At 57.3% G+C, this 23,361-nt stretch overlaps 1 long non-coding RNA gene across 1 annotated transcript in view; it reads right to left on the reverse strand.

The window, feature by feature from the left end:
* LOC135191447 (uncharacterized) overlaps positions 1-23,361 on the reverse strand; it is a 26,155-nt gene continuing 2,794 nt past the window's right edge. The window contains exons 2-3 of the long non-coding RNA XR_010308819.1: positions 884-1,118; positions 1-222 (exon numbers count right to left, since the gene is read on the reverse strand). This is a non-coding gene — a long non-coding RNA (uncharacterized LOC135191447). The remainder of the gene's footprint in view (positions 223-883; positions 1,119-23,361) is intronic.

The raw sequence follows: 23,361 nt of genomic DNA on the forward strand, positions 1-23,361 counted from the left end.
GGTGCTTCGGAGCAACCTGGGATTATTAAAACTGTTAGTTAGGAGATGCCAGGCTTGAAGATGCTCCTCGTTAGCTCTCGCCGGGTTCCGAGGCTGCAGTGATTAATTGCTGCGGTCGCTGTTTGTCTCTGGCAGCACAGGAGAGCTCCAGGCGGATGCCTCGGAGGGCTCCAAGCTGGAGATGCAAAAGGTTCCGCTCCTCTGCCTAGCGAAGGGTCACGGCTGAGGGGGAGGGGGGGGGGGGGTTAAGTGACTGTGGGAAGCAAGAGCCAGAGCTGGGGGCAGGATTTCTCCTGCAGAAATGCTGCTGGATGGACCTGAGCTGCAAGCGCAGAGCAGAGAGGGGATGGATGTGCCGGGAGGAGTGGGTGGGTGTCCCAGGATGGATGTCCCAGGAGGAGGGGGTGGGTGTCCCAGGAGGAGGGGGTGGATGTCCCAGGATGGATGTCCCAGGAGGAGGGGATGGATGTGCCGGGAGGAGTGGGTGGGTGTCCCGGAGGAGGCGGCGGGTGTCCCAGGAGGGGGTGGATGTCCCAGGAGGAGAGGATATATGTCCCGGGGGGAGTGGGTGGGTGTCCCAGGATGGATGTCCCAGGAAGAGGGGATGGATGTCCCAGGAGGAGGGGGTGGGTGTCCCAGGAGGAGGGGGTGGGTGTCCCAGGGGGAGGGGATGGATGTCCCAGGAAGAGGGGGTGGGTGTCCCAGGAAGAGGGGATGGATGTCCCAGGAGGAGGGGATGGATGTCCCAGGAGGAGTGGATGGATGTCCCAGGAGGAGTGGATGGGTGTCCCAGGAGGAGGGGGTGGATGTCCCAGGAGGAGCAAGGGAGATGGATGTGGTGCTTGGGGATACGTTCAGGGTGCACCTTGTCAAGCAGCGTTACCGGTTGAGACTTGGTGATCCCGAGGGGCTTTGCCAAGCTGAGCGTCTCTGTGATTCTGTGAGATGCAAGCAGTGGTGACAAGGTCCTGGCGTCCACCACCCTTCACTCTGCCTCCGAAAGGACCCAGCACCGAGCTGGTGTGGGCAGCTCCTGCTGCCGGGGGCTCTTTTAACACTGGTAATTAATAGCAGTGGTCGTAAAAGGAGCTGGTGAAGGGAGGAGAGGAGAGTCCAGGCTGCGGAGGGAGAGTGGGAAGAAGCAGCATGAGTAACAGACATAAAAAGAAAGGAGGCAATGTGACCTCTGCAGATACACAAATTACTCAGCTCCTGGCTGCATCAAAGATTTTCTGACTCACCAGCCTGGGGATTTAACCCCTGGCTCCCGGGCTGGGCTGGCAGACTGCTGGTGGCATGCAGGGAAGTGGCTGCCCTGGCTCCTTGCCCTTCTAGGAGCATGGCAGGGGGCTGCCAGCCATCTCCCATCCTCTTTGGGGTGAGGAAGGCTTCCAGGTGCCCACCCTGGGCTTTGGGGGAGCATGGAGAGTTTGCATGGAGGCCTGAGGACTGAAGAGGTGGAAGGATGAGGAAGGAGGTAGAGGGATGAGGATGAAGGTGGAGGGATGAGGATGGAGGTGGAGAAATGAGGATAGAGGTGGAAGGATGAGGATGGAGGTGGAGGGATGAGGATGAAGGTGGAGGGATGGGGATAGAGGTGGAGGGATGGGGATAGAGGTGGAGGGATGAGGACAGAGATGGAGGGATGAGGATGGAGGTGCAGGGATGGGGATAGAGATGGAGGGATGAGAATAGAGATGGAGGGATGAGGATGGAGGTGCAGGGATGGGGATAGAGATGGAGGGATAAGGATGAAGGTGCAGGGATGGGGATAGAGATGGAGGGATGAGGATAGAGATGGAGGGATGAGGATAGAGGTGCAGGGATGGGGATAGAGGTGGAGGGATGAGGATAGAGATGGAGGGATGAGGATGGAGGTGCAGGGATGGGGATAGAGGTGGAGGGATGGGGATAGAGGTGGAGGGATGGGGATAGAGGTGGAGGGATGAGGCTAGAGATGGAGGGATGAGGATGGAGGTGCAGGGATGAGGATAGAGGTGGAGGGATGAGGTCCATCTCTTCCATCTCCCTGCACTTCTGGCTCCCAGATCCTGCAAATCCTCTTTGCTTGCCCCCTCCCCTCTCTGTCCAGCACCTTGGGAGCTACCCGGATCTGGCTGGATCTGAAGGGGAGTGTGTGTGGAGTGCACTGAGCAGCCACTGGGGGATCTGCCTTCCCAGGCTGCCCATGCAGAGATCCAGAAAGCCTCCTTGGGTTAGCTCAGCTTTGCCTTCCACCTCCCTGGCCCTGCAGGGGATGAAGGGTTGGGCTCCAGCCTCCAGGCTGCCCCTGTCCTCCCCTGCTCTCCATCTCTGAAAGGGTTAAACCCTCCCAGCTCGGGGCTGTCGTTCCCTTGCACTGGTCTGGGGGAATAATTGGAACCAGGCTGCTGCTGAGCAGAGCTACTTAGTTGGAGGATGTCTGAGCTGCTTCATCCCTCATGGAACCTGGCTTGAGAAAAGAGGAAAGATGCTGATGGGCACCAGATCCTGTCACCCTGTCCTGAGAGCAGGAAGGGCAGGTCTGGAGGGACACCAGCATAGGAAACTTTCTGCTGCCTCTCACCCCAAATCACCTGGAAAAAACAGGAAAGGGCAGAGGTGAAAGATTCCAGCAAAGGAGGGAAAGCAGCTCCAGGAGGCAACCTAAAGCCTGTGCCCATGGAGCTGTGCCAGGCAACGGCTGGAAAAGGCTGGGAGCAGCTGGGGAGAGAAAAAAGAGTGATAAGGAATGGGGCTGGGCTAGGTGGAAAGTACAGGAGGGGGTTGATTTATTTGGTGTTTCCTTTCATCTCCTCTGCTTCCAATTTTCATCATGGTTTTGTCTTGAACCTCTGAGCAGTGCCTGGGCCAGCTGTGTGCAGAAAGAGCCTGGGAGCAAAACCATCACCAACAAAACAAACCTGAGGCTTGAACCAGGCTGTGACTGCCAATCCCCAAGCCTTGGGGCCTCTGGAGTTTGTTTGAACCCAGCTGAGATTTTCACCAAGGCAACTTTCAGTGTTGAGGTTTCCTGAGCTGCCAGGAGAGGCTGAAACCTCATCACAGAGCAGCCTCTCCCTGCTCCTTGCCTTTTCCATTGCTGGGGCTTGGGTGGGCTCTGTTTAGAGTAGGCAGAGGAGGATGAGAGCAGGACTGGGGCTGGATCCTCTCCCTGCTCCTTGCCTTTTCCATTGCTGGGGCTTAGATGGGCTCTGTTTAAAGGAAGCAGAGGAGGATGAGAGCAGTGACTGGGGCTGGATCCTCTCCCTGCTCCTTGCCTTTTCCATTGCTGGGGCTTAGATGGGCTCTGTTTAAAGGAGGCAGAGGAGGATGAGAGCAGGACTGGGGCTGGATCCTCTCCCTGCTCCTTGCCTTTTCCACTGCTGGGGCTTGGGTGGGCTCTGTTTAAAGGAGGCAGAGGAGGATGAGAGCAGGACTGGGGCTGGTTCCTCTCCCTGCTCCTTGCCTTTTCCACTGCTGGAGCTTAGATGGGCTCTGTTTAAAGGAGGCAGAGGAGGATGAGAGCAGTGACTGGGGCTGGATCCTCTCCCTGCTCCTTGCCTTTTCCATTGCTGGGGCTTGGGTGGGCTCTGTTTAGAGTAGGCAGAGGAGGATGAGAGCAGTGACTGGGGCTGGATCCTCTCCCTGCTCCTTGCCTTTTCCACTGCTGGGGCTTAGATGGGCTCTGTTTAAAGGAGGCAGAGGAGGATGAGAGCAGTGGCTGGGGCTGGATCCTCTCCCTGCTCCTTGCCTCTTCCACTGCTGGGGCTTGGGTGGGCTCTGTTTAGAGTAGGCAGAGGAGGATGAGAACAGGACTGGGGCTGGATCCTCTCCCTGCTCCTTGCCTTTTCCACTGCTGGGGCTTGGGTGGGCTCTGTTTAAAGGAGGCAGAGGAGGATGAGAGCAGTGGCTGGAGCTGGATCCTCTCCCTGCTCTTTGCCTTTTCCACTGCTGGGGCTTAGATGGGCTCTGTTTAGAGTAGGCAGAGGAGGATGAGAGCAGGACTGGGGCTGGATCCTCTCCCTGCTCCTTGCCTTTTCCACTGCTGGGGCTTGGGTGGGCTCTGTTTAAAGGAGGCAGAGGAGGATGAGAGCAGTGGCTGGAGCTGGACAGGAGCAAGACTTTCAGTTGCACTGGAAAGGCCTCATAGTTGGCTTGCTTTTATTTTCCACTCCAAAATACTACCCAGACAAAACAAATTGAGCCTTTTTTTCCCCCCTGCAAAACAGAACCACTGGAACAACAACAACAACAACCACAAAAAGCCTCTCCTGGACTGGAAAGCATCTGGTAGGGTTGGCTGGTTTGGGCTTTCTTTTCTTTGTTTCATTTGTGGCTTTTGTTTTGTTTTGTTTTGTTTCTTTCAATGCCATCCAAACATTTCCCTCCTGTTTGTACCTTCAGCAAAGCCCTTCCTGGGAACTTGAGACTGCTCCCAGGGATCTGATTTCTCCTGCACTTGATGGTTTCTGCAGCACTTGGCCTCCTCAGGGTGATCTCTGTTGGTTGCTGGAGGAAGGGGGGGGGGTCTTGAGGTGTTAGCTAACCTCTGCCCCCCACCACTCCCTCCCCTCTTGAGGCAAAGGCTGAAGGAAAGGCTGTGGCCAGAAGGAGCAGGGAGGGGATTGTGCCCTTGGTGAGGGCACAGCTTGAGGGTTGTGTTCAGTTTGGGCCACTGCAATACAGGAGAGATGTGGAGGTGCTGGAGCAGGTCCAGAGGAGGGCAATGAAGCTGGGGAAGGGCCTGGAGGGTAAATCTGATGAGGAGAGACTGAGGGAGCTGGGGATGGGCAGTGTGAAACAGAGCAGGCTGAGGGCAGAGCTCATTGCTGTCTGCAGCTACCTGGAGGGACATTGTGGAGAGGCTGCTGCTGGGCTCTGCTCACAGGGAACTGGAGCCAGCACATGGGGGAATGGCCTCAAACTGAGCCTGGGGAGGTTTAGATTGGACATTAGGAAGAAGCTTTTCATGGAGAGAGTGGTCAGGGACTGGGATGAGCTGCCCAGGGAGGTGCTGCAGTCCCCCAGCCTGGCTGTGTCTCAGGGTGGTTTGGATGTGGTGCTCAGGGCTATGGTTTAAGGTGAACCTTGCAGAGCAGGGCTCTGGGTTGGCCTTGGTGCTCCTGAGAGGCTTTGCCAACCTGGGTGGTGCTGTGAGGCTGTGGATGTGGCCATGAGCAAGCTGCTGGTGTAGAAGATGTCCATGGGTGGGGGGGGTTGGACCAAGATGACCTTTAAGGTCCTTTCCAGCCCAACCCATTCCATGGTTCCATGATCCTGCCCTTGCATAACCAGCCCCAGATTTGGCATCTCATTCCAAGAGGGATGTGGAGGTGCTGGAGCAGGGCAGAGGAGGGCAAGGAAGGTGTGGAAAGGCCTGGAGAATGAATGTGCTGAGGAGCAGCTGAGGGAGCTGGGGCTGGGTAGTGTGAAACAGAGGAGGCTGAGGGCAGAGCTCATTGCTGTCTGCAGCTGCCTGGAAGGAGGCTGTGGAGAGGCTGCTGCTGGGCTCTGCTCACAGGGAATGGGTGACAGAACAAGAGGGAATGGCCTCAAGCTTTAGCCTGGGTATTAGGGAAGGTTTTTTTCCCAGCAAGAATTGGACTTGGTGATCCTGAGAGGCTTTTCCAACCTGGATGCTTCCATGCAAGGAGTCTGTCTGTGTGTGGGGGGAGGTGTCACAGAGTGCCTTGTGCACCCTGGAGCCTTTCACAACCTTTACAGAGTGCCTTTTGCAACCTTTTACCTGCTGGAGCTCTGCAAAATGGAACTGAGGAGCCTCAGTGTCCCAGACCTGAAGGCAACACTCCTCATGCTGCTGCCTTTACACAGGAGATGCTGAACCCTCCACCCCCACCCCTCCATACAGGGTGGAATTAGTTGCTGAGCTCCTCTCATGAGTGGCTGGGCAGATTTCTGCTCCTTCCCCCCTGCACCAGAAGTTCCTTTGCACAACCCAGCCTCAAATATTTGGGTGATGAAGTGGCCAGAAGCAGCCAGGGGAAGGGCAGGCTGCTGAGGCCATGTGCTGGGTAATTCCCAGCTCTACCACGCTTGGGGGTTGATCCTGGGATAATCCCAGCCCTGCTCTCCTCCAGGGTGGGAAGAAAGGCTTTAATAGGGGGGAGGAGGGAGAGGATACAGCCCTCGGAGGACTGCTCCAGGAAGAGCTTTGGAATCCGATGCTGCCTGTGGTGCTTTGCTGCTCAAGAGCTGAGCCCAAAGAAGAGTTAACTCTTCCCTGGGAGCAGCCTGTGTGTGCTGCTGTAGGGAGGGGAGAGGGCTGGCTTCAGCCCCTGCTCCTGCCTGCCTGCCCTGGCTGCTTGGGCATGGCCAGGTGTGGCAGTGAGACAGCTTGGGGAAGGGAGGAGAAACCTCATCAGGTGTTCTCCTGGGGAGGGCAAAGACCCTTTTCCCAGGGGATCTTTATTCCTAGGCTCTGGGCAGCCTGATCTACTGTGAGGTGTCCCTGCCCATGACAGGGAGGTTGGAACTGGCTGATCCTTGTGGTCCCTTCCAACCCTGACTGGTTCTGGGATCCTTCCAACCCTGACTGGTTCTGGGATCCTTCCAACCCTGACTGATTCTGGGATCCTTCCAACCTTGACTGGTTCTATGATTCCCTGACAGAGGCTGAGAGAAGAGAATGGAGCAGTTCCAAAGGACAAAGGCTGCTGGGCAGGGCAGAAAAGCCTGGATGAGGCACTCAGTGCCATGGTCTGGTTGACTGGATAGGGCTGGGGGATAGGTTGGACTGGATGAGCTTGGAGCTCTCTACCAACCTGCTTGATTCTATGGTTCTATGGGGTTTGGGTTGAGAGCAAGGGAGGCAGAAAGAGTTGTGGAGCAGCTACTGCAGCCTGAGAGTGTCCAAGTAGGATCCTAGGATAGTTTTGGTTGGAGCAGACCTTGTGGTGGCTTTTCAGGGGCTGAGCAGAGAGCTGGGGACAGACTTTTGAGCAGGGCCTGTTGTGACAGGACAAGGATGGATGGTTTGGAACTAAAAGAGGGAGTCTGAGCCTGGAGAGAAAGGAGAAACGTTTGACACTGAGGGTGGTGAGAGCCTGACCCAGGGTGCCCAGAGAGGTGGCAGCTGCCTCATGCCTGGCACCACTGCAGGTCAGGTTGTTCAGGGCTCTGAGCCAGGGATGTCCCTGCTGACTGCAGGGGCTTGGAGTGGATGAGCTTTAAAGGTCCTTTCCCACCCAGACCAGTTTGGGATCTCCCTTCTGAGGGTCTCTCTGCCCATGTGTGCTGCTGCCCAGGGTGGAGCTGTTTGCACCACTGAGCTCCACTGCCCCTGAAGCACAGCTGCCCAGGGGGAGCAGCCCCATCCACCTGAACCTGGAGGCTGTGTCTTGTCCCCAGCCACAGTGAGGGATGTCCCCTGACCGGGGGGGTGGTGCAGGGGCAGCAGCTGAGCTCCTGAGGCAGCTGATGTCATGTGAGGAATGCGTCCGGCTGGCTCCTGCCTGCCGAGAGGAAAAACACTGGACAAGGAGGAGGAGGCAGGGATGAAGGCCAAAGCAAGAGAGGAGCAGACACCGCTGAGGTGCTTGCATTGCCAACAGCAGCTCAGTGGTGAAGCCCAGAGAGTGCAAAGGAGGTGATAGAAGCCCTTGGGTTGCTGCAGCAGTGCCCCAAGCCAGCAGCTGGAGGGCTCAAGGGGCACCTGCATGCTGGGGTCTCACTGCTTCCCCCCCCCCCCGCCCCTGCAGGGGCTCCTCGGGGACACAGCAAGCCCCAGGCAGTGGTGACAGATTGCTGCCACCTAGAAAGGCAGAGCAGATGTCCACAGAAGCTTGGTGAGCCTTTTTCTTCTGCACCCCAAAGGTCTTTTGGGTTGTCCTCTGTGGCTCCTGCCACCCCCAGTGTCCCCAGCCCCCCAGCATGGTGGTGCCCAGGGAGCTGTGGATGCCTCATCCCTGGAGGTGCCCAAGGCCAGGCTGGATGAAGCCTTGAGCAGCCTGAGCTAGTGGGAGGTGTCCCTGCCCATGGCAGTGGTTTGGAGCTGGGTGACCTTTAGGTTGCCTTTCCCAGAATCACAGAAGGAGGACAGAGGAGAGCTGTGGGCAATGACTGCAGCAGACAGGTCCTGCCTGCACCATGGTCCCCTCCCAGACCAAGCTGAAGAAGAGGAGATTTAGGTTGGATGCTAGGAACAAGTCCTGCACCACGAGGCTGCTGGAATACTGCAACAGGTTGCCCTGGATGTCTTTAAAGGTGGTGCAGAGGTGGTGCTTGGGGATGTGCTTTAGGGGTGAACTTTGTAGAGCAGGGATATGACAGAATCACAGCAGCTTAGAGGCTGGGAGGGACCTCAGAGATCATCCAGTCCAACCCTCCCTGCCAAAGCAGGATCCCCCCAGGGGTAGTTCACCCAGGAATGCATCCAGGTGGGGTTGGGAAGTCTGCAGAGCAGGAGAACTCCACAACCTCTCTGGGCAGCCTGCTCCAGGGCTCTGTCACCCTCACTGCAAAGAAGTTCCTCCTCATGTTGAGCTGAAACTTTCTCTGGTCCAGTTTGTCCTCATTGTTCCTTGGCTTACTGCTGCTGACCACCCAAAAGAGCTTGGCCCCCTCCACTTGCCCCCCACCCCTCAGCTATGTGTGCACATTGCTCAGATCCCCTCTCAGCCTTCTCCTCTCCAGACCAAACAGCCTCAAGGCTCTCAGGCTCTCTCCACAGAGGAGATACTCAAGTCCCCCAGACATCCTCCTGGCTCTCTGCTGGCCTCTCTCCAGCAGGTCTCTGTCTCTCCTGCACTGGGGAGCCCCAAACTGCACACATTATTGCAGCTGTGGTCTCAGCAGGGCAGAGCAGAGGGGGAGCAGAACCTCCCTAGCCCTGCCAGAGGTCAAACCGTTCTGACACTAAAACCCTGCCAAACCCTTGGCCACAGCAGCATCTGCTGGTGCTGGCTCCCACCAGCTGATGGTGTGTTCAGCTCCCAGGCTTTGCTGTCCTGGCTTCCACTGTGCTTCATCCAGAGCTGAATCACCTCCTTGTTCTTCTTCTAACCACCACTGGCAGCTCTTCCCACCACTCAGCTGACACTAACAACCCTTCATAGAATCATACAATCATAGAATCAACCAGGTTGGAAGAGAGCTCCAAGATCATCCAGTCCAACCTATCCCCCAGCCCTATCCAGTCAACCAGACCATGGCACTGAGTGCCTCATCCAGGCTTTGCTTGAACACCTCCAGGGATGGTGACTCCACCATCTCCCTGGGCAGCCCATTCCAATGCCAATCACTCTCTCTGCCAACAACTTCCTCCTAACAGCCAGCCTGAACCTGCCCTGGCACAGCTTGAGGCTATGTCCCCTTGTTCTATTGGTGGTTGCCTGGGAGAAGAGCCCAACCCCACCTGGCTACAATGTCCTTTCAGGTAGTTGTAGACAGCAATGAGGTCACCCCTGAGCCTCCTCTTCTCCAGGCTGAACAAGCCCAGCTCCCTCAGCCTCTCCTCATAGGGTTTGTGTTCCAACCATCCAAAGTGGTGTTGTGGCTGGAGGAAGCCTTGACAGCCTGGTACCCACCAGCCCTGCTGCCAGTGTGGTCTGAAGCATGCTGAGACATGTGGGGGTGCAGCTACCTCTTCTCCTGCATGAAAAGTGAGGAGGAAAGGAGCTCCTGGCTTCTGCTCAGAGCTGGCCAGAGTGTGGCTGCTGCTGGCCAGGGTCATGCCAGCATGGGGCCAGCTGCAAAGAGAGCAAGAATCACAGAGTCACAGAATGTCAGGGGCTGGAAGGGAGCTCCAAAGCTCAGCCAGAGCAACTCCCCCTGCCAGAGCAGCAGCACCCAGAGCAGGTCACACAGGGACACAGCCAGGTGGGTTTGGATATCTCCAGAGAGGGAGACTCCACAGCCCCCCCGGGCAGCCTGTGCCAGGCTCTGGCACCCTCACAGGGGAAAAATTCCTCCTCATGTTTCCATGGAGCTTCCTCTGCCTCAGCTTCCACCACTGCCCCTTGTGCTGGCATTGGGCATCCCCCAGCAGAGCCTGGCCCCAGCCTCTGCCACTCACCTGCACATCTTTAGAGCCATTGCTGAGGTCACCTCTCAGCTGCTCTGCTCCAAGCTCCCAGCCCCAGCTCCCTCAGGCTCTGCTCCTAACAGAGCTGTTCCATTCCCTGCAGCATCTCTGTGGCTCTGTGCTGGACTCTTTCCAGCTGTTCTATGTCTCTCTTGAACTGGGGGGCCCAGAACTGGACACAGCACTGCAGATGTGGCCTCAGCAGGGCAGAGCAGAGGGGCAGGAGAACCTCTCTGGACCTCCTACCCACAGCCCTTCTAACCCACCCCAGGGTGGCATTGCCTCTCCTGCCCCCCAGAGCACATTGCTGGCTCAAGCTCACCCTCCCATGCACCAGGCCCCCCCAGAGCCTTTTCCCCTTTGCTGCTCTCCAGCAGCTCAGTCCCCAACCCATCCTGCTCCCTGGGCTTGTTCTTTCCCAGCTGCCAGACTCTCCCCTTGCCCTTGGTGAGTTTCATTCCATCTCCCCCTGCCCACCCCTGCAGCCTGTCCCAGTCTGGCTGAATGGCAGCACAGCCTCTGCTGTGGCAGCCTCTCCACCCAGCTTGGTGCCATCAGCAAACTTGCTGCCAGTGCCCTCTGTGCCCTCAGCCAGGGCATTGATGAGTCTATTGAACAGAACTGGTCCCAGTCCTGCCCCCTGAGGGACTCCACTAGGCACAGGCCTCCAACTGGACTCCATCCCATTGAGCACAACCCTCTGGCTTCTTTCCTCCAGCCTGTTCTCCTGCATGCAGAGAGAGGAGGAAAGGGGAAAGTTGTTGTGCCTTCTGCTCAAAGCTGGGCAGAGTGTGGCTGCTGCTGGGCAAGCTCATGCCAGCCTGGGGCCAGCTGCAAAGAGAGCAAAAAGCAAGCAAAGCATGTCAGAGAGTGAGCAGGGTGGCATGGGCTCCTCCTTGCCCAGTGGGACAAGCAGGGCTGAGGGACAGGCAGGGCTTTGGGGGGGATGCAGGTGGTCCCCTCCTCATGTTGGAGAAGCATCAAGCAGCTGCTGGCTGAAGTTGTCAGCCCCAGCCCTGTCCTTGTGCAGAGTTGGGGATCCAAAGTTGGTGCTGTTTACCCCCAAGGGTAAATTTCTCCTCTTGGTGGTGGTGGTGGTGGTGGGGGGGGGATGTGTTCAAGGAGCTGTGGCTGGAACAAAGAGGGCTGGCAAAGGCAATTCCAGCCCTGCTCTAGCTGCAGTTGCTGGCTGGGAGGTGATGGATATGCTGATCTTGGCTGGAATCCCATCCTCAGCTGCTTGAGGGGGAGGCTGGCAGGGACTCCTCCAGCTCCAGGCTGCAGGGGGGATGGGGCAGAGAGGTTGCTGCTGCTGCTGCTACTGCTGCTTGGGGATGGGGCAAGAGGAAGCCACCAGGCAGCAAAACTCCTTCACCCCACCCCCAGAATGCTCCCAGCTTGTTGTGCTGCTAAAAGCAGCGCTGGAGGAAGTGGTTCAGTGACAGGTCAAGCTGCTGGAGATGAGAAGCAGCAGGGAGGGGACATCCTGGATTCCCAAGGGAGCAGAGCAGCTAGCTCTGAGAGAGCTGAATGTGCTGGAACCTTGCTGGGCTTGCAGACCTTGGGGGAGGATGGGCACAGGGAGCCTGTTTCTTGCTCCCAAATCAGTGCCTGGGGCATGTGCCTCAGTTTCCCTCCCTTCTCCTCCCCCTGCAAAGCAGGCAGCAGAATGCTAGAGGCAGCTTTGGGGTGAGCAGGTGGGACATGACCTCTGAGATGGAACAGAAGTCCTGGAGGAGGCTGCAGGGAACTGCTTCCTGGAGAGCAAGCCCTGGGGAGCTTGGAATCACTCAGCTTGCTTCAAACCTCAGCCCTGATATTGAAGTCTTTAAGCCCAGGCTGGATGAAGCTTTGAGCAGCATGGGGCTAGTGGGAGGTGTCCCTGCCCGTGGCAAAGGGGATTGGATCCAGATGAACTTTAAGACCCCTTCCAACCCAACCCATTCCATGACTCTATTCCATGAGCAGAGGGACAGGACCTTCCATAGCACCTCTGCACCATGCCAGGAGCTGCCCAGCTGGGGAATAACAGGAGGTTACTTTCTCTAGAGGGGGGGTGCAAGAGGCCAGTCTGGGAGGGGGTCACTGGGCTTTGCTTCCTCCCAGCCTGGGGGCTCCAGCTTGGCAGAGAGGGCAGGAGGTGTGCTGGGAGGAGTCTCCACTTGCCAGGGCCCCGTGAAGATGCTGTGGTCGTGAGCTGATGTGCTCAGCAGCCTTGGCCCTGATGCCAAGAGCTAGGAAGAGGCTGCTCAGCCTTGCAGGGGTGAAAAGAGAGAGGGAGAGAGAGAGAGAGAGAGAAAAGGGTTTTGGACTTCTCTGCCTTGGAGAAAGGGAGAAATGAGTCTGGTGATTTAATCCCTGAGCAATGTGAGGTTTGATGAATTCTCTTTCCCCTCCCTGCACTTAAAGCAGCCACGAGAAGAGTGCAGAGGATGGGATGTGGAGTAGGGAAGGGGCTGGGGGGGAGCAGAGAGGATTGGGGTGGGGGTGGAGGGCTCAGTGGCACAGAGCTGGCTGACAGCCATCCTGCCATCACTGCCTGGGGACAAGGCTGACCTGCTGGCACCCCATCTGTGACCCTGTGTGCCATGGCGAGCTGGGCAAACCCCTCCCTCCACTTTGCCTTTTGCTTGGCAGGCAGCAAGCCCCATCCAGGCTGTCACAGCAATGAGTTTGTTTGTTCTCAGCCCCTGCTGGAAAGCTTCCTCCTTCCTTATGGGGAGGACAACTGCTTCCAGTTTGGCCTCGTTGCTGGGAGGACTTGGGAGGACAGGGGGGGAGCTGGGTCCCATCAGGCTGAGGAGGGGATGCCAACAACCCTCCTGGTGGGAATGTGAGTGCCCTGGTGGCATGGGGGGTGGGGGGGAGTGTGCACCAGGCCCTCAGTGCCAAGGCTGAAAAGGAATCCAAACAAAAGCTCTGCATGACTCTGGGAATACTCTGAGCTGTTGGAGCAGAGCAGGCAGCTGGCTCCATGGCCCTGCAAGCACAGAGCTCCATGGCCCTGCACAGAGCTCCATGGCCCTGCAAGCACAGAGCTCCATGGCCCTGCAAGCACAGAGCTCCATGGCCCTGCAAGCACAGAGCTCCATGGCCCTGCACAGAGCTCCATGGCCCTGCAAGCACAGAGCTCCATGGCCCTGCAAGCACAGAGCTCCATGGCCCTGCACAGAGCTCCATGACCCTGCAAGCACAGAGCTCCATGGCCCTGCAAGCACAGAGCTCCATGGCCCTGCACAGAGCTCCATGGCCCTGCAAGCACAGAGCTCCATGGCCCTGCAAGCACAGAGCTCCATGGCCCTGCAAGCACAGAGCTCCATGGCCCTGCACAGAGCTCCATGGCCCTGCAAGCACAGAGCTCCATGGCCCTGTAAGCACAGAGCTCCATGGCCCTGCAAGCACAGAGCTCCATGGCCCTGCAAGCACAGAGCTCCATGGCCCTGCACAGAGCTCCATGACCCTGCAAGCACAGAGCTCCATGGCCCTGTAAGCACAGAGCTCCATGGCCCTGCAAGCACAGAGCTCCATGGCCCTGCAAGCACAGAGCTCCATGGCCCTGCAAGCACAGAGCTCCATGGCCCTGCAAGCACAGAGCTCCATGGCCCTGCAAGCACAGAGCTCCATGGCCCTGCACAGAGCTCCATGGCCCTGCAAGCACAGAGCTCCATGGCCCTGCAAGCACAGAGCTCCATGGCCCTGCACAGAGCTCCATGGCCCTGCAAGCACAGAGCTCCATGGCCCTGCAAGCACAGAGCTCCATGACCCTGCAAGCACAGAGCTCCATGGCCCTGCAAGCACAGAGCTCCATGGCCCTGCAAGCACAGAGCTCCATGGCCCTGCACAGAGCTCCATGGCCCTGCAAGCACAGAGCTCCATGGCCCTGCAAGCACAGAGCTCCATGGCCCTGCACAGAGCTCCATGACCCTGCAAGCACAGAGCTCCATGACCCTGCAAGCACAGAGCTCCATGACCCTGCAAGCACAGAGCTCCATGACCCTGCAAGCACAGAGCTCCATGACCCTGCAAGCACAGAGCTCCATGACCCTGCAAGCACAGAGCTCCATGGCCCTGCAAGCACAGAGCTCCATGGCCCTGCAAGCACAGAGCTCCATGGCCCTGCACAGAGCTCCATGGCCCTGCAAGCACAGAGCTCCATGGCCCTGTAAGCACAGAGCTCCATGGCCCTGCAAGCACAGAGCTCCATGGCCCTGCAAGCACAGAGCTCCATGGCCCTGCACAGAGCTCCATGACCCTGCAAGCACAGAGCTCCATGGCCCTGTAAGCACAGAGCTCCATGGCCCTGCACAGAGCTCCATGGCCCTGCAAGCACAGAGCTCCATGGCCCTGCAAGCACAGAGCTCCATGGCCCTGCAAGCACAGAGCTCCATGGCCCTGCAAGCACAGAGCTCCATGGCCCTGCACAGAGCTCCATGGCCCTGCAAGCACAGAGCTCCATGGCCCTGCAAGCACAGAGCTCCATGGCCCTGCACAGAGCTCCATGGCCCTGCAAGCACAGAGCTCCATGGCCCTGCAAGCACAGAGCTCCATGACCCTGCAAGCACAGAGCTCCATGGCCCTGCAAGCACAGAGCTCCATGGCCCTGCACAGAGCTCCATGGCCCTGCAAGCACAGAGCTCCATGGCCCTGCAAGCACAGAGCTCCATGGCCCTGCACAGAGCTCCATGACCCTGCAAGCACAGAGCTCCATGACCCTGCAAGCACAGAGCTCCATGACCCTGCAAGCACAGAGCTCCATGGCCCTGCAAGCACAGAGCTCCATGACCCTGCAAGCACAGAGCTCCATGGCCCTGCAAGCACAGAGCTCCATGGCCCTGCACAGAGCTCCATGGCCCTGCACAGAGCTCCATGACCCTGCAAGCACAGAGCTCCATGGCCCTGCACAGAGCTCCATGACCCTGCAAGCACAGATCTCCATGGCCCTGCACAGAGCTCCATGGCCCTGCAAGCACAGAGCTCCATGGCCCTGCACAGAGCTCCATGGCCCTGCAAGCACAGAGCTCCATGACCCTGCAAGCACAGAGCTCCATGACCCTGCAAGCACAGAGCTCCATGGCCCTGCACAGAGCTCCATGGCCCTGCAAGCACAGAGCTCCATGGCCCTGCACAGAGCTCCATGGCCCTGCACAGAGCTCCATGGCCCTGCAAGCACAGAGCTCCATGACCCTGCAAGCACAGAGCTCCCTGCACAGAGCTCCTCCTGCCTCAGTTTCCTCTGCACATGCTGGGGGTTAGGCTCCCCCATTTGTCCCCTCCTTACAGCCTCAGCTCAAACCATGCTGGGGGCAGGGCTGGCTCTGGGGCAGGAGCATCCTGGTTGAGGCTGGCAGGTGGTGCCTGCTGGCTCCTCAGTGCCACATCCTGGCAAAGGCTGAGCAGAAAGGGGGGGGATGGAAAGCTGTGGAGGGGTTCATGTTCCTCTGCTGTGTCTGCACCAGGAGCCAGCACCCAGGGTGAGCAGGTCACAGAATGTCAGGGGCTGGAAAAGACCTCCACAGCTCATCCAGTCCAACTCTCCCTGCCAGAGCAGGGTCACCCAGAGCAGATCACTCAGGAACACATCCAGGCAGGTCTTGAATATCTCCAGAAAGGGAGACTCCACAACCCCCCCCGGGCAGCCTCTTCCAGGACTCTGTCACCCTCACAGGGGAAAAAAAAACCTCCTCCTCATGTTTATACCAAACTTCCTTTGCCTCCAAAGAGGTCAGGGAGCTTTTTCCATTGCCTAACCCTTCCCTGGCTGCTGCAGCTCCTCAGTTTGGGCATCTGATGCCTGAGGCTCTTCTCCAGGGGAGATCTGTAGCAGCAGCTGTGCTTAGAGCAAGGACTGGGTCCTGCTTGTCCTCTTTTCCTCTTTTTTATCCCCTTTAAACACCTGCCTGGGGCAGATGTCAGCTCCAGGCTTGGCTGCATTCCTCACTCTGGAGCAAGTGCTGCTTCCTCTTCCCAACCTGGCCCTGGCTCTGTCCATCTGTGCTGGTGAGGCTGCCTGTCCTGCTCTGTGTGTGGGGGGGGGGTTTGCTCCCTGGTTCCAGCACTGTAGGATGCCAAGGGGTGGATGGGGAAGCTTGGAAAGAGGGAAGAGCTATGTGGGATGAGCATATTTGCATGGAAGGGATTGCAAGGGGCACCTCCTCCTCCTCCTCTCACCTGCCTCCCTCACTGTGTGACCAAAGTGACAGGGGTGTCCCTGCCCATGGCAGGGGGGGGGTTGGAACTAGATGACCTTTGTGGTCCCTTCCAACCCTGACTGGATGAGGCACTTAGTGCCATGGTCTGGCTGACTGGCTGGGGCTGGGGGATAGGTTGGACTGGATGAGCTTGGAGCTCTCTTCCAACCTGCCTGATTCTCTGATTCTATGATTCTCTGAGTCTGTTCTGTGCCACAAATGCCCTCCCCAGCCAAGCACTGAGCTGGGCTGGCAGATCTCTTCTCCTTGTCAGCAGCAAGGAGCAATGAGGACAAAGTGGAACAGAGAAGATTTCATCTCAACATGAGAAGAAACTTCTTTAGAGGGAGGGTGGCAGAGCCCTGGAGCAGGCTGCCCAGGGAGGTTGTGGAGTTCTCCTGCTCTGGAGGCTTTCCAAACCCACCTGGGGGGAGGTAAGAGGATGGTGCTGGGCTCTTGTCAGTGGTGCCCAGCCACAGGACAAGGGGCAGTGGGCACAAACTGGAACTATCTGAACAGGAGGAGAAACTTCTTTAGTGTGAGGGTGCTGGAGGCCTGGAGCAGGCTGCCCAGAGAGGTTGTTGGAGCCTCCTGCTCTGGAGGCTTTCCAAAGCCACCTGGATGCATTCCTGTGTGAACTGACCTGGAGGATGCTGCTTTGGCAGGGGGGGTGTGGATTGGATGATCTCTGGAGGTCCCTTCCAACCTCTAGAGTTCTTTGTGCCTCTGGAGTGTTGGGGGCTGGGTGGGATGCTTGGTCAAAGCAGCATCTCCGTGTCCCCTTGGCAGCCACACTCAGGGAGCACATCGGTGGGCAGGGAGCAGGCAAACTCTGCCCCGAGTGCAGGCAGGGGGAGGGGGAAGCACATCAGGGCAGCACCTCGGGGAGGTGAGGGCAGGATCCATGCATTACACAGCAGCATACTTTCCCCCTTCACTCACTTCCCCCTGCAGACACTTTGCTGGGAGCCAAGAGTCTCTCCCAGCCCCACGGTGACGTTTTCTCTGCTCTCTTCTGCCTCTCCCTGCCTGCTCTCTGCTCCCCCCGGGGTGGAGGAGACTGCAGCTCAGGGCTGGGATGAGCAGGAGCCTGCCCCTGGCTCCTGGGGAAAGCTGAGTTGAATTTTCCGGGCTGGTGACCACCCAACAGCAGTGACAACACTCTGGGAGGTGGGGATTTGTGTAGAGCCCCCACCCCCCCCGGGAGGTTTGGCTGGTCCAGCTGAAGGCTGTGCAGGTATCCAGTGAGACCTGGGCAGACAGAGCTGGGCACAGAGGAACCAAATGAGGTTCAAAAGGCCAAGTGCAGAGTCCTGCACCTGGGGAGGAAGAATAAACTGCAGCAGCACAGGCTGGGAGGTGACTGCTGGAGAGCAGCCCCAAGGAGAGGGAGCTGGGAGTGCTGGGGGAGAGCATCCCTGGGGCAGCAATGTGCCCTGGGGGCCAAGAGGGGCAGTGGGAGCCTGGGGGACATTGAGCAGAGTGTGCTCAGCAGAGCCAGGGAGGGTCTCCTGCTCCTCTACTCTGCCCTGCTGAGACCTCATCTTGAGCACTGCCTTCAGTTTTGGGCTCCCAAGTTGCAAAGGGACAGCAACTGCTGGAGAGAGTCCAAGGGAGGGCAATGAGGATGATGAGGGGACTGGAGCACTGCCTGGTGAGGGGAGGCTGAGGGCCCTGGGGCTGCTTAGTCTGGAGAAGTGAACACTCAGAGGGGATTGGATCAATGTCTGTAACTCTCTGAGGGCTGGGGGTCAGGAGGGGGGGACAGGCTCTGCTCACTGCTCCCTCAGATAGGACAAGCAGCAGTGGATGGAAGCTGCAGCACAGGAGGTTGCAGCTCAGCACAAGGGGCAACTTCTTGCCTGGAAGGGTCCCAGAGCCCTGGCACAGGCTGCCCAGAGAGGTTGTGGAGTCTCCTTGTGTGGAGCCTTCCCAGCCCTGTCTGGATGTGTTGCTGTGTGCCCTGAGCTGCATTGTGTGGTCCTGCTGTGGCAGAGGGGTTGGACTGGATGAGCTCTTTGGGTCCCTTCCAACCCCTGACATCCTGAGAGCCTGTGAGGGCAGCACAGCACCCTCCTGCCATGCTCCTATGGGAATGAGCCCATCCTAAGCTACCAGCCATCATTCTGGGGGGTACTTGGGCTCCTTTTGTCCCTGCTCAGTGGCCAATTCCCACCACACCAGTGTCTGATGCTGGAGAGCTTGGTTGGGATGTGAGGCTTTGCTGCCAGCCCCTGAGCTGTGCCCTTGCTCTGGCTGAGGAGCTGCAGGGGCAGCTCAGCTTTCCTCCTGCCTTTGTTTTTTCCTCCACTTCCTTTATGAAATTTAGACCAGGGAGTTAGCTGGAAAGTCACTTTATTGGCTCTCTGGAAGGAGTTTTACCGTCTGGCCACCAGAAAGGAGCACTGCACTGCCTATCAGCTGTGCACTGCCTATCACCTGGGGGTGCTGCTGGAGGAGAAGATCAGCAGGAGCCAGCAGTGTGCACTTACAGCCCAGAAAGCCAAGCAGAGCCTGGGCTGCAGCAGCAGAAGTGTGGCCAGCAGGGCCAGGGAGGGGATTCTGCCCCTCTGCTCTGCTCTGCTGAGACCCCACCTGGAGTCCTGCATCCAGCTCTGGAGCCCCTGGGACAAGAGGGCTGTGGAGATGCTGGAGAGTGTCCAGAGCAGGGCCAGGAGGATGCTCAGAGGCTGCAGCAGCTCTGCTGTGAGCACAGCCTGAAAGAGTTGGGGCTGTGCAGGCTGCAGCAGAGGAGGCTCCCAGGGGACCTTCTTGTGGCCTGCCAGGATCTGAAGAGGGCTCCAAAAAAGCTGGGGAGGGACTTTTGAGGCTGTGAGGGAGTGGCAGGAGTGGGGGGAATGGAGCAAAGGTGGAGGTGGGGAGAGTGAGGCTGGAGGTGAGGAGGAAGTTGTTGAGCAGGAGAGTGGTGAGAGGCTGGAATGGGTTGCCCAGGGAGGTGGTTGAGGCCCCATGGCTGGAGGTGTTTGAGGCCAGGCTGGCTGAGGCTGTGTGCAGCCTGCTCTAGGGTAGGGTGCCCCTGGGCATGGCAGGGAGGTTGGCACTGCCTGCTCCTTGTGGTCCCTTCCAGCCCTGCCTGATTCTGTGATTCTAAACCAGTCTGGGATTTTGTGCCTCCAAAGAACCTTTCCTTGAGAGGCTTCCAGTACCCCAGGGGATGGATCTGGCAGTGGATTCTATCAGCACCAAGCACAGCAGAAGCTGGGGCTAAGCTGGCTGATGCTGGGGGGGACACAAAGGGTCAGCATCTCTCTCTCCCTCTCTCTCTCTGTCCAAACCAACATTCTAAGCTGGTAAAGCTCCTGAGGAGCCCAAGCTGTGGTGTGGGGAAGGTGAACCTGGCTTGGGCACAGCCTTTGCTTGGCTGTGTTTGAATCACAAAATGCCTTGGGCTGGAAAAAGATCTTTAAGATCATTGAGCCCAACCTGCACTGAGAAGCCTCCTGCACTGCTTTGCTCTGCAAAAATTCCCTTGGTGCCACCTTTTGGGCTGGCACTGCCAACCCTCAGCATGCTGCCATGTCCTGTGCCTCTGCTTCTGCCTTGGCCAGAGGGAAATGGAGATGCTGTGGCAGCCTGAGCTGCAAATGCTCACTGCTGGGATGTGTGAGCTGCAAATGCTCACTGCTGGGATGTGCTGAGGTTCAGAGTGGGACTTTCTGCCAGGAGAAGGTGATGCTGGCTTTAATGCTGGCTGAGCTGGGCTGCTTGCAGGAAGCAGCACCATGATGTGGTGCTTGAAGGGTCTAGGGATGGGTGGGGGAGGATGGAGAGGATGAAGGCTGCAGTATGCAGGTGTTCACTCTCCTAACACTTCCCAGCAGGAGGCTACAACAGGATGGGGTTTGCTCTGTGTTTTCTCCTTTGAGGAGTCTGCATGGCTGCTGCATGGCCAGAGTGACCAGGGCATGACTGAGTGCTGAAACCCCCTGTTCCTGATGGGCTGGTGGGACCTGGCCAGGCTGCATGGGTGGGCAGAGGCCAAGGGGATGAGATTGAAGAAGGCCAAGGGCAGGGTTCTGCACTTTGGCCACAACAACTCCAAGCAGCACTACAGGCTGGGGCCAGAGTGGCTGAGAGCAGCCAGGCAGAGAGGGAGCTGGGGGTGGTGGGAGAGAGGAGCTGCAGAGGAGGCAGCAGTGCCCAGGTGGGCAGCAGAGCCAATGGCATCCTGGGCTGGCTCAGGAGCAGTGTGGGCAGCAGGACAAGGGAGGTTCTTGTGCCCCTGTGCTCAGCACTGCTCAGGCCACCCCTGCAGTGCTGTGTCCAGTTCTGGGCTCCTGAATTGCAGAGAGCTGTTGAGGTGCTGGAAGGTGTTTGGAGAAGGGCAGCAAGGCTGGGGAGGGGCCTGGAGCAGAGCCCTGTGAGGAGAGGCTGAGGGAGCTGGGGGGGTGCAGCCTGCAGCAGAGGAGGCTCAGGGCAGAGCTGATTGCTGCCTGCAGCTGCCTGCAGGGAGGCTGTAGCCAGGTGGGGTTGGGCTCTGCTGCCAGGCAGCCAGGGACAGAACAAGGGGCCACAGCCTCAGGTTGTGCCAGGGCAGGTCTAGGCTGGATGTTGTTAGGAAGTTGTTGTCAGAGAGAGTGATTGGCACTGGAATGGGCTGCCCAGGGAGGTGGTGGAGTGGCTGTGGCTGGAGGTGTTGCAGCCAAGCCTGGCTGGGGCACTTAGTGCCATGGTCTGGTTGGTTGGGCAGGGCTGGGTGCTAGGTTGGGCTGGAGGAGCTTGGAGCTCTCTTCCAACCTGCTTGATTCTCTGATTCTGTGGTGCAGCCTCCAGGCTCACTGAGGACCACATTCCTCCCTGTTTACCCACTTGATGGCTGTGCCTCCTGTTGCCCTTGGTCGAGACAAGGAATTCCTGCAGCCCTGGCTTTGTCTCCTGGTGCTTTCGTGCTCAGACATTTCCTCTCCTACCTCTGCCAGACCAAAGTGGTATTTCTGTCACAAACCTCTGCTGAACAAACAGGCCATGGCTGGGAAAGGGAATAAACTGAAGGGACCTCTCCTGGGCTGCAGCAAGAGCAGTGTGGGCACAGGGTAAGGGAGAGAATTCTGCCCTTTGGCCCTGCTCTCCTCACACCCCACCTGCAGTCCTGGGTGTAGTTCTGGAGCCCCCAACACAAGTAGGACATGGAAGTGTTGGAGCCAGTGCAGAGGAGGCCACCAAGATGCTGAGAGGTCTGCAGCTGCTCTGCTGTGAGCACAGGCTGAGAGAGTTGGGGCTGTGCAGCCTGGAGAAGAGAAAGCTTCCAGGAGACCTTGGAGTGGCCTTGAAGGATCTGAAGGGGGCTACAGGAGGGCTGGAGAGGGACTATTGACAAGGTCTGGGAATGAGAGGAGGAGGAGGAGGAATGGGTTTGAAGTGGCAGAGGGGATATTGAAAGTGGATGTTAGGAAGAAGTTGTTTGCAGTGAGGGTGGTGAGAGACTGGCACAGGTTGGGGGATGGTGAGACAATGGCACAGGTTGAGGGTGGTGAGACCCTGGCACAGATTTCCCAGGGAGGTGTTCAGGATCAGGTTGGATGAGGCCTTGAGTGACCTGTTCTAGTGGGAGCTGTCCCTGCCTATGGCAGGGGGTTTGGAACTGGCTGAGCTTTGAGCTCCCTTCCAATCTAAACCATTCTATGTTGACCTGACATCAGGGTACCATAGAAGGTAGAGGTTGGGAGTGACCTCTGGAGATCATAGAATCATAGAGTTGGTTCAGGTGAACAAAACCTCTAAGATCACCATCAATGGGTGGAAGTTGAGGCACAGGAGGTCTCATGTGAACCTGAGGAAGAATTTTTGCCCTGTGAGGGTGACAGAGCCTGGCACAGGCTGCCCAGGGTGGGTGTGGAGTCTCCCTCTCTGGAGATATTCAAGACCCACCTGGATGTGTTCCTCTGTGATCTGCTCTGGGTGATCTTGCTCTGGCAGGGGGGATGGACTGGATGAGCTTTGGAGGTCCTTGCCAGCCCCTGACACTCTGTCATTCCATGAGTCTATGATTCTATGATACCATGAGTCTGTGATTCTATGATTCCAAGAGTCTATGATTCCATGAGTCTGTGATTCCATGAGTCCATGGTTCTATGATTCCATGAGTCTGTGATTCCATGAGTCTATGGTTCTATGTTTCCATGATTCCATGATTCCATGAGTCTATGATTCCACGAGTCTATGGTTCCATGATTCCATGAGTTTGTGATTCTGTGATTCCATGAGTTTGTGATTCCATGAGTCTATGATTCCATGAGTCTATGGTTCTATGTTTCCATGATTCCATGAGTCTGTGATTCCATGAGTCCATGATTCTATGATTCCACGAGTCTATGGTTCCATGATTCCATGAGTTTGTGATTCCATGAGTCTATGGTTCTATGTTTCCATGATTCCATGATTCCATGAGTCTATGATTCCACGAGTCTATGGTTCCATGATTCCATGAGTTTGTGATTCCATGAGTCTATGGTTCTATGTTTCCATGATTCCATGATTCCATGAGTTTATGATTCCATGAGTCTATGGTTCCATGATTCCATGAGTTTGTGATTCTGTGATTCCATGAGTTTGTGATTCCATGGTTCTATGATTCCCTGGGTCTATGATTCCATGAGTCTATGGTTCCATGATTCCATGAGTTTGTGATTCCATGAGTCTATGGTTCTATGATTCCATGATTCTATGATTCCATGAGTCTGTGATTCCATGATTCCATGAGTCTACAATTCCATGAGTCCATGGTTCTATGATTCCATGATTCCATGATTTTATGAGTCCATGGTTCTATGATTCCATGATTCTATGATTCCATGAGTCCATGATTCCATGATTCTATGAGTCCATGAGTCCATGATTCCATGATTCTATGAGTCTATGGTTCTATGATTCCATGAGTCCATGATTCCATGATTCCATGATTCCCCAGCCCAAGCAGCAACCCACCACCACCATGGCCACTAAACCATAGCCCCAGGTGCCATCACCACACATTCCCTGAACACCTCCAGGGATGGGAACTCCACCACCTCCCTGGGCAGCCTGTTCCACTCATCCAGTGCTCACCACTCAGTGCCTGACCTGCATCATCTACTCCAGTCCCCCTTGACAAAGCAGGACTTCAGCAGCATCTCCCCAAGCCAAGCCCTG

The sequence above is a fragment of the Pogoniulus pusillus genome, chromosome 39 (assembly GCF_015220805.1).
Source record: "Pogoniulus pusillus isolate bPogPus1 chromosome 39, bPogPus1.pri, whole genome shotgun sequence".
Lineage (NCBI taxonomy): Eukaryota > Metazoa > Chordata > Aves > Piciformes > Lybiidae > Pogoniulus > Pogoniulus pusillus.